Source organism: Macaca thibetana, chromosome 19 (genome assembly GCF_024542745.1).
Source record: "Macaca thibetana thibetana isolate TM-01 chromosome 19, ASM2454274v1, whole genome shotgun sequence".
Classification (NCBI taxonomy): Eukaryota; Metazoa; Chordata; class Mammalia; order Primates; family Cercopithecidae; genus Macaca; species Macaca thibetana.
In genome coordinates, this window is record NC_065596.1 from 23,865,431 (window position 1) to 23,877,490 (window position 12,060).

Sequence of the window (12,060 nt, forward strand, 5' to 3'; positions counted from 1 at the left end):
CCTTAGGGGTTAGGAGGGCGGTTCTTCCCGGCCGCAATCCCGCCCCAGGAGGCACTAACCCTCCCTGGCGTCGGGGCCATCTGCGGTTGTCACGACCGGGAAGGGGGAGATCCTGGCCTGGGGCTGGGGGGAGGCCAGGGACGCTGCCGGCTCCACCCCGAGGAGGGCCTGGGCCGGTGCCAGGCGTGTCGGGACCCGGGTGTGGGAAGCCGCGGGCGGAGGGGACGGGAGGACCGGCCTGGCTGTAAGAGGGCAGCGCAGGGGCCGGGCACGGTCACCCCCAGCCCCGACGGCCCCCGGGAGCCTGTTTCGGGCGCAGGACACCCGGGCTGCATCGAGCCCGGTCGGGAGGATGCGGGGCTGGGCCAAGGTCCTCGGCTCCGCAGGGATGGCGGGGAGCGGGGCCGGGGGGTCCGGGCAGGGAGCGGGGCCGGGGCTCTGCGTCCACGGCCGGGCCGATGGGCCATGGGCTGCGAGGACGGGTCGGGGGTCGAGGGTCGGGCTGCGACGGCGGGTCAGAGGTCGGGACCGCGGGCTGCGAGGGCGGGTCAGGGATCGAGGGTCGGGCTGCGACGGCGGGTCAGGGGTCGGGACCGCGGGCTGCGAGGACGGGTCAGAGGTCGGGACCGCGGGCTACGAGGGCGGGTCGGGGGTCGAGGGTCGGGCTGCGACGGCGGGTCGGGGGTCGGGACCGCGGGCTGCGAGGGCGGGTCAGGGGTCGAGGGTCGGGCTGCGACGGCGGGTCGGGGGTCGAGGGTCGGGCAGCGAAGGGAGGGTCGGGGGTCGAGGGTCGGGCTGCGACGGCGGGTCAGAGGTCGGGGCCGCGGGCTGCGACGGCGGGTCGGGGGTTCCGGTCGCGGCCGCGCTCAGCACTCAAACCACCGGCGTCTTGCTGACAACCTTCTCGACCCGCGGGACGCAACAGACCTGCAGCTCCTCCTTTTTGCGGGTGCAGCTCCCCAGCCCCGCGGCTACGCGCGCACCCGCCCCGCCCACAGCTCCCGGCAGTCCCCGCGTCGTCCCCGCAGCTGGACCACAACTCCCGCCATGCCGCGGGGCGCAGGGCCTCGGGGCGTAGGGCCTCGGGGCGTGTGGCCCACAAGGCTTTGCGCGCCGGCGGGGCCGCTCTAGCCCGCGGTCCTCCGAGCTCGCGGCTGGCTGAGGCGGGCTCGGGGCGGGCGGCGGGGAGGCCTTGGCGGCTGTAACGCCCCGTGGTCGGTGTCCTCGCGTTCCCACTGCGGGGCGCCCCGGCTGCCCTTGCGTGGGGCCCGGCATGGGGCGCCCGAGGGGGCGTCCCCGCCGCGAGTCCCCCGGCGCGCTGGTCCCGGGAGGCCTGGCCGTTCGCCGAGGGAACCGGCTTGTCGCGCTCCCGGGCGGAGACTGGGAAGCGCTGGTCTCGCTGCGGGGTCGGGGCCGCACGGCCAGGCCGGGGGATCCGGGTTCGGGGACGCGGATTCTGCATTAGGGGCTGGGGGGCTTCGGGCCGGCTCCGCCGGGTCAGGGCCACCGGGAGGCCGTGGTCGTGTTGGGGGCGCCCGGACGTCAGTCCCAGCAGCGCGAGGGACGAGGGCGCTCGTTAGTTCCACACAGATTCACTTATTCTCGCCATTTATTTATTTGAGACGGAGTCTCACCCCTGTGGCCAGGCTGCAGTGCGGGGGCGCGACCTCGGCTCGCCGCGACCTCCGCCTCCCGGGTTCAAGCGCTTCTCCTGCCTCAGCCTCCCGAGTCGCTGGGATTGCAGGCGTGAGCCACCGAGCGCGGCCTTTCTTTTGTATTTTCAGTAGAGAGAGTTTCACCACGTTGGCCAGGCTGGTCTCGAACTCGCGACCTCAGCTGATCCCCCTGCCTCATGCTTGTTGTTATTTTGACACAGGGTCTCACTCTGTGGGCCAGGCTGGACTGCAATGGCGCGATCTCCACTCACTGCAACCTCCGCCTCCCGAGCTCAAGCCATCCTCCCTCCTCGGCCTCCCAAAGTGTTGGGACCACAGGCACACATCATGCGCCCGGCCAGCAAATCTTTCTTGAGTGCCTGCTGTATGCCAAGCAGTTGTTTTAAGTGCCATGGAGACCGCAGAGTGCAAGGTGGGCTGACCTCGGCCCGAAGGAGCTTACATTCTCGTGAGCAGCGGGGAAGAGAGACCATGAGCCGGGACCCCGGGCATGATACCGAGGCAGTGCTGTGCGGAGAAACGTTGAACAACTGGCTCTCCAAGGCAAAAGGCCCTCACTCGCAGTGCACGCCACCCCCGTGTTGTAAATACTCGCATTGTGGCTGCCAACGTCAGCCAACCAGCTCACAGATCCCTGCGAACTTCACAGTGGGCTCAGGAACTGGCATGGTCAGCTCCAGCCGCTGCTGCAATAGTTGAGGCCTGGAAAGTGCTGCTGGGAAGAAGGAAAAGGCAGGGAAGGGGGCGGGCAGCATGACGGTGGGCAGGCTGTAGGATCAAATCTGTGGTCCTGATAGGCTGGGCACGGCGGCTAACGCCTGTAATCCCAGCACTTTGGGAGGCCGAGGCGGGCGGATCACTTGAGGTCAGGAGTTCGAGACCAGCCTGGGCAACGTGGTGAAACCCCGTCTATATTAAAAAATACAAAAATTAGCCTCGGTGTGGTGACGGGCGCCTGTAATCCCAGCTACTCGGGAGGCTGAGGCAGGAGAATCGCCTGAACCCGCGAGGTTGCAGTGAGCCAAGATCGCGCCGCTGCACTCCAGCCTGGGTGACAGAGCAAGACTCCATCTCAGAAAAACAAAAAATCAATCAATCCATCAATCAGTGGTCCAAGGAAGACGCTGGAGATGGAGAGATTTGAGCAAGGCCTTCCAGGAGGGGAAGGGAGTTGGACCGGGTGTAACAGGCAGAAGGTACGGTGAGTGCAAAGACTGAGTCCGGAGGGACCAACACAGCCAGAGAGAGCCGGAAGGACCTGGGCGTGTAGGACCTTGCAGGCTACAGCAGAGCCCACTAGAACCCCTTTCCAGGCCCCCGAATCCTCAGAATACAAGCCCTTCCTTCCTCTGAACTTTGGTGTCCTCGTCTGTAACATGGGGACTTGCCAGGCATGGGCTGGGTGCCTGGCAGAGCCTGAGAGCTGGTCCTGTCCTCACTGTCCCACGGGGACAGCGGGCCCTCTCTGGATGAGGAGGGAGGGGAGCTGGCAGGTTCCCTGTGTCCTCTCGGAAGAACAAGCCTACCTTGTTAGAGTCTCCTGGGAACAAAGGGGCCGGCAGCGGCTGAGCGCGTGAGTCTGCGTCAGGGGGCTGGCCGCTGGACAAGGGACAGCAGTGAGCGGCCTCAGGAAAGTGGGGAGTGGCAGATCACGGAGGCCGGGAGCATGAGCTGACCCTGGACGGGCCGCGAACACCTGGCCTCCCCCTCTCCTGCTGCGCCGCGTGCCAGGGACACAGAAACGGCAGGTCATCGGAGGAACCCGGCCTGGGAGCTGCCTCCCAGCTGCTGCAGCCTCACCTGCAGCCCGAGGATGTGTTTTAGGAAAGGATGGCGGGAACTTGGGGCTGGCACCGTGCCTCACACCTGCCCTCCCGGTGCTGTAGGGGCAGGAGGTTGAGGCTGCCTCGTTCCCATCATCCTCTGAGCATCCTCCCCCATCGTCACCGAGCTGTGATCGCGCCACCGCACTCCGGCCTGGATGGCGGACTGAGACCTCGTCTCTGGAGAACGATGGGACTTGGATCAGCAGCAGCCACAGCAGTGACGTCCGTCATCTGGACTGTCGTGGAGCTTCGTTCCACTTGCTGGCTCAGCAGGCGCTCACTGTGCACCTGTTCAGCGCAGGCGGTGGTCGGGATGCCTAGGGCGGCACGGGGCGCGGGCACGCCCGGCTCCTGCCTCTTCGTGTTCCTGTGTGCGCACACGCGTGTGCTCACCTGCCGGTGTGCTGTGCGGGAGTGTGTGTGTGCGCCTCATCTGCGTGTGCGCCCACGTGGTGTAAACGTGCACGTGTGTGGACGTGTGTTACATGGTAGAGCACAGCGGAGATCCTCCATAAACAACTAAGCAGGTCAGCGGGTCCTTCTAGGTTGAGGTCGCATCTGCCCTTCCAGGACCCTCCGTGCCTCTCACTCCCCTTCACCCCACAGTGTCTGAGAAAATCTTGTGAGTTCTGCCTCCAAGACAGGCCCAGAACCCACCCGCCTCTGACCACCCCATGGCAGCCGGCAGCCCCCAGCCCAGGCCCCGTGGTGCCCACCTGGGCCGGTGTGGGTTGCCTCCCCCCGGCTTCCCTACCCCCACCTTCCTGCCCTCAGTTGATTCCTTCAAACCCAAGTCAGGCCGTGCCCTCGTCTGCTCCAGCAGAGGCCACCTGCGTGGCTCCCACCTTGCTCAGGGTAAAACCCTGTGTCCTCTGGAGTCCACAGGGCCCTGCATGACGTGCTGGGTCAGCCCCTCCCTCCCTCCTCCTGCTCTCCCCTCCTCACCCTGCGGCAGCCACGCTGGCCTCCTTGCTGTTCCCCTGCCTCGCCAGGTGCAGTCCTGCCCCACGGCCTTCGCGCAGCGGTGCCCTCCCCAGACATCCCGTAGATGTCTGCACAGCTGGGCATCCCTTAAAGGTCCTCACGTCCTTCAGGCCTTTGCTAACGTTTCGCCTCTTCAGTGGGCCTTCCTGGCCACCGTATGTGAAGTCCGAACTCTGCCCTGAGGTTTCATTTCTGTGATCACGTCACTGCACTCCAACCTGAGCACAGAATGAGACCCTGTATCAAAAATAAAACGAGGCCAGGTGCGGTGGCTCGCCTGTAATCCCCGCACTTCGGGAGGCCAAGGTGGGCAGATCACCTGAGGTCGGGAGTTTGAGACCAGCCTGACCAACATGGAGAAACCCCGTCTCTACTAAAAATACAAAAATTAGTTGGGCGTGATGGCGGGTGCCTGTAATCCCAGCTAATCGGGAGCCTGAGGCAGGAGAATCGCTTGCGCCTGGGAGGCGGAGATTGTGGTGAGCTGAGAACACGCCACTGCACTCCGGCCTGGGCAACAAGAGTGAAACTGTCTCAAAAAGAAAAGAAAAGAAAAAATAAATAAAACGAGAGATGTAGGCCGGGCGCGATGGCTCAAGCCTGTAATCCCAGCACTTTGGGAGGCCGAGACGGGTGGATCACGAGGTCAGGAGATCGAGACCATCCTGGCTAACACGGGGAAACCCCGTCTCTACTAAAAAATACAAAAAACTAGCCCGGCGTGGTAGCGGGCGCCTGTGGTCCCAGCTACTCGGGAGGCTGAGGCAGGAGAATGGCGTGAACCCGGGAGGCGGAGCTTGTAGTGAGCCGAGATCCGGCCACTGCACTCCAGCCTGGGTGACAGAGCGAGACTCCGTCTCAAAAACAAAACAAAAACCCCCCCCAAAAATGAGAGATGTGTGTTCACAGCATCATCTGCGGGTGTCCGAGCTGGAAGCAGCCGAGAAGCTCTGAGTGAATCGTGGCATCTTTATGGGATGGAACGTTGCCCGGCAACAGAAGTGAGTGATGGACAGCTGTCACCAACACCAGGACCAACCTCACAGGCAGGGTGGGGGCCTCATGAGTGCACCGTCCCCTTCCTGTGCTGCACAAAACAGGCAAAGCGGGGTCTGGCTTTAGAGGCAGGAGTGCGGTTGACGGGCGGAGGGAAGGAAGATGGCTGCAGGGGCTCCAAGGGCTTCCTGGGGGCTGGAGACACAGTGTTGATCCCAGAACCGGCCCCATGGGGGTGATGGATCCCAGAGCTTCCAGGAGCCGTGAGAGGAAGAGCTGATGGCTGTCTCCTGTAGGGTCTTCCGCAGGCCCTGTGGACATCCCGGGTGGGGCGGTCCTGGCCACTGCAGGGTTCCTAGCGGCATCCCTGCCCCAACTCACTCCATGCCAGGAGCTCCCCCAGTCGTGACAACCACAGGTGTCCTTGGACACTGTCCATTGTCCCCTGGGGCCAGTCACCTGGGTTGGGAACCCCTGGTCTGTTGATTTCAACCCGCCATGATCTCATACTCCGTGTCACTGGAACGAGGGTGAACCTGAGTGCCGGGGGAGTGGTGAGGGGACTCAGGCAGGTGGAGGTCTGTCGGGGAGGAGCCTGTGCTAGACAGTGGGAGCCGGGACGGGCGTCTGTGTAGGGCTCCCCAAAGAGCTGGCTCTGGCTGACATAGAACCCCGAGGAGGCGGGGGTGGGTGTGGAGGGAGGATGGGGTCCTGGACTGGACCGTGGCTGTGGGGTGGAGAGCAGCGGCTAGATGCTGGGTGGACTTTGGGTCCAGGAAGCTGACCCAGGGGTTTGGGTCCAAGTCAGCACGGGTCTGGAGGAGGTACCATTGGCTGGAGTGAGGGAAGGCTGGAAGAGGATGTTTGAATGACAAGGGGCCGGATGCCCTTGCCTTCAGAGCGACCCTGTGGGGTCAGGCTGACGTATTCCCGTTTTTCAGAGGAGGAGACAGATGCACAGCGGTGCGGTGACTCCTCAGGGACCGCACAGCGTCTGATCCAGAAACGCTGGTTCATGGGCGGAGGAGGCCTGCCTGGGAAACTCACTGCAGGAAATCGTAAAGGAGCAAAAGTGGGAACAGCCTCGGCGCCCGTCAAGGGGCAGGGCTGGGGCAGTCGTATGAAGGCGGCCAGGGTGGGTGACATTGAGATTGGCAGGCGTGGGTAGGCAGGACTGTGCAGGGGCCAAGAACATTCTGGACTTGAGTCCCGGGTCCACCGCCTGCTGGCTTTGCGACCTCCGCCTCTGTCAATGGTGACAGTCATGGAACAGCTCGTGGGCTGGCGCCTGTGGGCACGCTGGCAGCAGAGCCGTTCCGCTGGAGTGTCATCTGCTGTATGCCAAGGACGCCCTGCCAGTCTCACCCTGTACACAGCAGGCGATTAATCAGTGCCCATCCACTAGGGCAGCATTGCTCCATCTTGACACCATGGACATTTGGGGGTCTTCTCTTGGGAGGAACAGCATTGTAGGTCTCCAGCCACTAGATGCCATCAGCACCCCTGGTCCTGGCAGCCAAGAATGTCTCCAGACATAGCCAAGTGTCCCCAGGGGCAGCAGCATCCATGGCTGAGCACTGCTGGCCCACGGGATCCGTTCTAGGCTCCACTCTCCAGACCTGGGCTGCCCGACACGGCATCCACAGGGCCACAGGTGATGCTGGAGCCCTGGAACCGTGGACGCTCCACGCTGCGGGCTGCAAGTGCAAAACATGCCAGGCTGGCGAGACAGCATGAAAAAAAGAAGGTGAAATATCTCACCTGTAATATTTGTATGCAGAAATGATATTATTTTGGATATGGGGTGAATAAGATACATTATTAAAATTAATTGCCTGGCGCAGTGGCTCACACCTGTAATCCCAGCACTTTGGGAGGCCGAGGCGGGCGGATCACCTGAGGTTGGGAGTTCGAGACCAGCCTGAGCAACATGGAGAAACCCTGTCTCTACGAAAAATACAAAATTAGCCAGGCGTGGTGGCACACGCCTGTAGTCCCAGCTACTCGGGAGGCTGAGGCAGGAGAATCGCTTGAACCTGGGAGGCAGAAGTTGTGCTGAGCCGAGATCGTGCCATTACACTCCAGCCTGGGCAACAAGAGCAAAACTCCGTCTCAAAAATAAAATAAATAAAATAAAAGTAATTTCACATGTTTCTCTTTTTTTGCTATAACTACTAGAAAATTTAAAAATGGCCAAGCGTGGTGGTTCATGCCTGTAAACTCAGTGCTTTGGGAGGCTTGAGACCAGGCGTTAAAGACCAGCCTGGGCAACATAGCAAGATCCCATCTCCACACACAATAAAGAAGAAATTAGCCAGACGTGGTGGCACCTGCCTACAGTCCTAGCTACTCCAAAGGCTGAGGTGGCAAGATCACTTCAGCCCAGAAGTTGGAGGCTACAGTGAGCTATGATTGCACCACTGCACTCCAGCCTGGGTGACAGCAACACACTGTCTCAAAAAAAAAAAAAAAAAAAAAAAAAAAAAAAAAAAAAAAAAAAAAAAAGGTAGGCAGTTCTCATTCTGTTTCTGGTGGGCAGTGCTGCTGTGGATGATCAACTTTCTGGCTAGACCATGAGCTTGGTGAAGATGAGTTGATATTGGTTGCCATCATCCTTCCTATCATTCTCTGATCATCCTTCTCCATCATCCATTCCTTCATCCTTCCCATCATCCTTCATCATCCTTCTCCATCATTCTTGCCTTCGTCCTTCCCATCGTCCTTCTCCATCATCCTTCCCATCATCCTTCTCCATCATCCTTCTCCATCATCCTTCCTGTCATCATTCTCCGTCATCCTTCCCACCATCCTTCTCCATCATCCTTCCCATCATCCTTCTCCATCATCCTTCCTGTCGTCATTCTCTGTCATCCTTCCCACCATCCTTTTCCATCATCCTTCCCACCATCCTTCTCCATCATCCTTCCTGTCATCATTCTCCGTCATCCTTCCCACCATCCTTCTCCACCATCCTTCCCATCATCCTTCCCATCATCCTTCTCCATCATCCTTCCTGTCGTCATCTCTGTCATCCTTCCCACCATCCTTTTCCATCATCCTTCCCACCATCCTTCTCCATCATCCTTCCCATCATCCTTCTCCATCATCCTTCCCCATTATTCTTCCCATCGTCCTTCCCATTGTCCTTCTCCATCATCCTTCTCCATCATAATTCCTGTCATCCTTCTCTGTCATCCTTCCCACCATCCTTCCCATCATCCTTCCCACCATCCTTCCCATCATCCTTCCTACCATCCTTCTCCATCATCCTTCCCATTATCCTTCCCGTCATCCTTCCCATCATCTTTCCCATCATCCTTCTCCACCATCCTTCCCACCATCCTTCCCATCATCCTTCCTGTCATCTTTCCCATCATCCTTCCCATCATCCTTCTTCATCATCCTCCATCATCCTTCCCACCATCCTTCCCGTCATCCTTCCCATCATCCTTCTCCATCATCCTTCCCATCATCCTTCCTGTCATCCTTCTCCATCATCCTTCCTCGTCCATCTGTCCCGTCATCCTTCCTGTCATCCTTCCCGTCATCCTTCCCACCATCCTTCTCCATCATCCTTCCCGTCATCCTTCCCACCTTCCCATCATCCTTCTCCATCATCCTTCTCCATCATACTTCCTGTCATCCTTCTCTGTCATCCTTCTCCATCATCCTTCCCATCATCCTTCTCCATCATCCTTCTCCATCATACTTCCTGTCATCCTTCTCTGTCATTCTTCCCACCATCCTTCCCATCATCCTTCCCGTCATTCTTCCCGTCATCCTTCCCATCATCCTTCCCATCATCCTTCCTCATCATCCTTCCCCATCATCCTTCCTTCCAGTTATCCTTTCTGTCAACCATCCCCATCATCCTTCCCAGCATGTGACGCCCTCTCCCGGCACCGCCCACGTTTTGCTCTCCCAGATGTCAGCAGAGGGCGCCTGTGAGCTCTGATTGGGACTCGTCCCTGACCACAGCTTTCACGTGGCCCAAGTCCCGGCAGTTACTCCTGTTACTGCCCGAGACCGTTGTTACTGCAGTTACTCCTGATACTGCCCGAGACCGTTGTTACTGCAGTTACTCCTGTTACTGCCCGAGACCGTTGTTACTGCAGTTACTCCTGTTACTGCCCGAGACCGTTGTTACTGCAGTTACTCCTGTTACTGCCCGAGACCGTTGTTACTGCAGTTACTCCTGTTACTGCCCGAGACCGTTGTTACTGCAGTTACTCCTGTTACTGCCCGAGACGGTTGTTACTGCAGTTACTCCTGTTACTGCCCGAGACGGTTGTTACTGCAGTTACTCCTGTTACTGCCTGAGACGGCTTGAGACGGTCATAAGACTGAAGGAAGGGAAGAAGTTGAAAACGATAACAAGAAACAAAAGAAACTTTTAAATAGAAATGAAAACTTAAGACAAAAGAAACTTTTAAAGGAAGGGCAACATGGGGAAGAAGAAAAGAGAAGAAAAGAGAGAAGAAGGGGCCGGGCGTGGTGGCTCACGCCTGTGATCCCAGCACTTTGGGAGCCCGAGGCGGGAGGATCACGAGGTCGGGAGATTGAGACCAGTCTGAGAAACATGGAGAAACCCTGTCTCTATTAAAAATAGAAAATTCGCCAGGCATGCGGGCACATGCCTCTAATCCCAGCTACTCGGGAGGCTGAGGCAGGGGGATCCCTTGAACCCGGGAGGCGGAGGTTGTGGTGAGCCGAGATCGCGCCACTGCACTCCAGCCTGGGCGACAGAGTGAAACTGCATCAAAAAAAAAAAAAAAAAAAAAAAAGGCCGGGCGCGGTGGCTCAAGCCTGTAATCCCAGCACTTTGGGAGGCCGAGACGGGCGGATCACGAGGTCAGGAGATCGAGACCATCCTGGCTAACATGGTGAAACCCCATCTCTACTAAAAAATACAAAAAACTAGCCAGGCGAGGTGGCGGGCGCCTGTAGTCCCAGCTACTCGGGAGGCTGAGGCAGGAGAATGGTCTAAACCCGGGAGGCGGAGCTTGCAGTGAGCTGAGATCCGGCCACAGCACTCCAGCCTGGGTGACAGAGCAAGACTCTGTCTCAAAAAAAAAAAAAAAAAAAAAAAAAAGGAAGAAGAGAAAAGAGCTCCCTGATCTTAATGAGCAAAGGCTGCTTCTTGAGCTTCTACAGCCCTTTGTATTTATTGGGTAACAAGAGCAGGGAGGAGGAGGTAAGGATTGATCAGCTATTTAATTGATCACAGGTTCATGTTGTTACTGGCAGGCTTCAGTTATGCCTAATCATAAGAAACACTCGTGCCTGGATGGTGACGCCCTCGGCAGCCCTTGTGCGCATCAGACGCAGTTTGTCAGTTTGCCAACGTTCTGCATTTGTGAGAACAGTTTGCTGTTTACTCCTATAGCCCCCGGTGCTGTACTGAGTTGATCACGGCCCTCATTCTTTCGGCCTCTAACACGCCCCTTCGCCCACGTTTTCTCCACAGCGTCGTGCCCTCTGCACTCACGTAAGTTGCACTGACCTGCCTGCCTGTCTCGAGGGAAAGGGAGGACGAGGAACTTGTGTGTTCTGTCCCCTCCCGTTTTCCCAGCACCTGAGCAGGGCCTGGCCCCAAATAAACACTGGCTGAATTCCTATTTACAGCGAGAACAAGGGTCTCGGGAGCACCTACAGCGTCACCTTCCAGGACACCGAGCAGGGCAGTGGCGTCCCTCCCCGGCAGCTGGGCAGGTGGACGTGGGACCGGCGCCCGGCCTCTCATCCAGTCCAGCCTCCCTTTTTTTCACTGTTGGGATTTAGTCTCTTCTGTCGAACAGACAGGATTAAAATCAGGGCTTCTCTGCATGTGCGTTGAATTCATTTGCATCTCATTTGCAAGCTCTTTGCTTGGCAGTTGAGACAAGCTCCGATCTGAAGACAGAAGTGATAGAATCTGGTGCGATCGGATCAGAAGGGGGCTGGGGGCTGGAGGGGTCCCAGCTCGGCTGCCGGCCCTCAGCGTCCTCAGAGCAACACGCTGTTGGCTTGGCCGGCTTCCTGTCCTGCCTTCCCTGTGTTAGCTTTTGGTTCCACCCCACGTAAAATGGGGAGACGGAGGCAGGTGGGGCCAGTCCTGGCTGGAGCCTGGTTGTAGGGATCTGACAGCCCATGTCACAGAGGGGAAACTGAGTCAATTGGGGCTGGAACCAAGGTCTCTGGCTGTCTGCCCTTGGTGGCTGTCTGGTGTGGCCTGGACCTGGTGACATGGATGTGAGGAGGGATGGAGTTGGGGGAAGAACTTCTAGGCTCTCGTCTCCTCTGTCTCTCTAGCCCTGGGAGCCCTGGGCCTGCACTTCCGGCTGAGCGGCGTTGACTGGCCGAGGGGGGTTGAGGTCTTTCCCCCCCTCTCCCTCCTCAGCACCCGTTCCTGCTGTGTCTCCGGAGTTTGTGCTGCCTCTGGAAACAAGCAAACGGTGTGTCCAGGGCTGGGCGGTGACAGGGCCTGTGGGCTGGGGGTCCTCGTGACCGAGGAAGGAGCCAGTGAGGGTTGATTTGCTGGCAGAGGCATCTCACGTAGAGAGAGCTCGGGCAGAGGCCAAGGTGGGGACCAGCTTAGG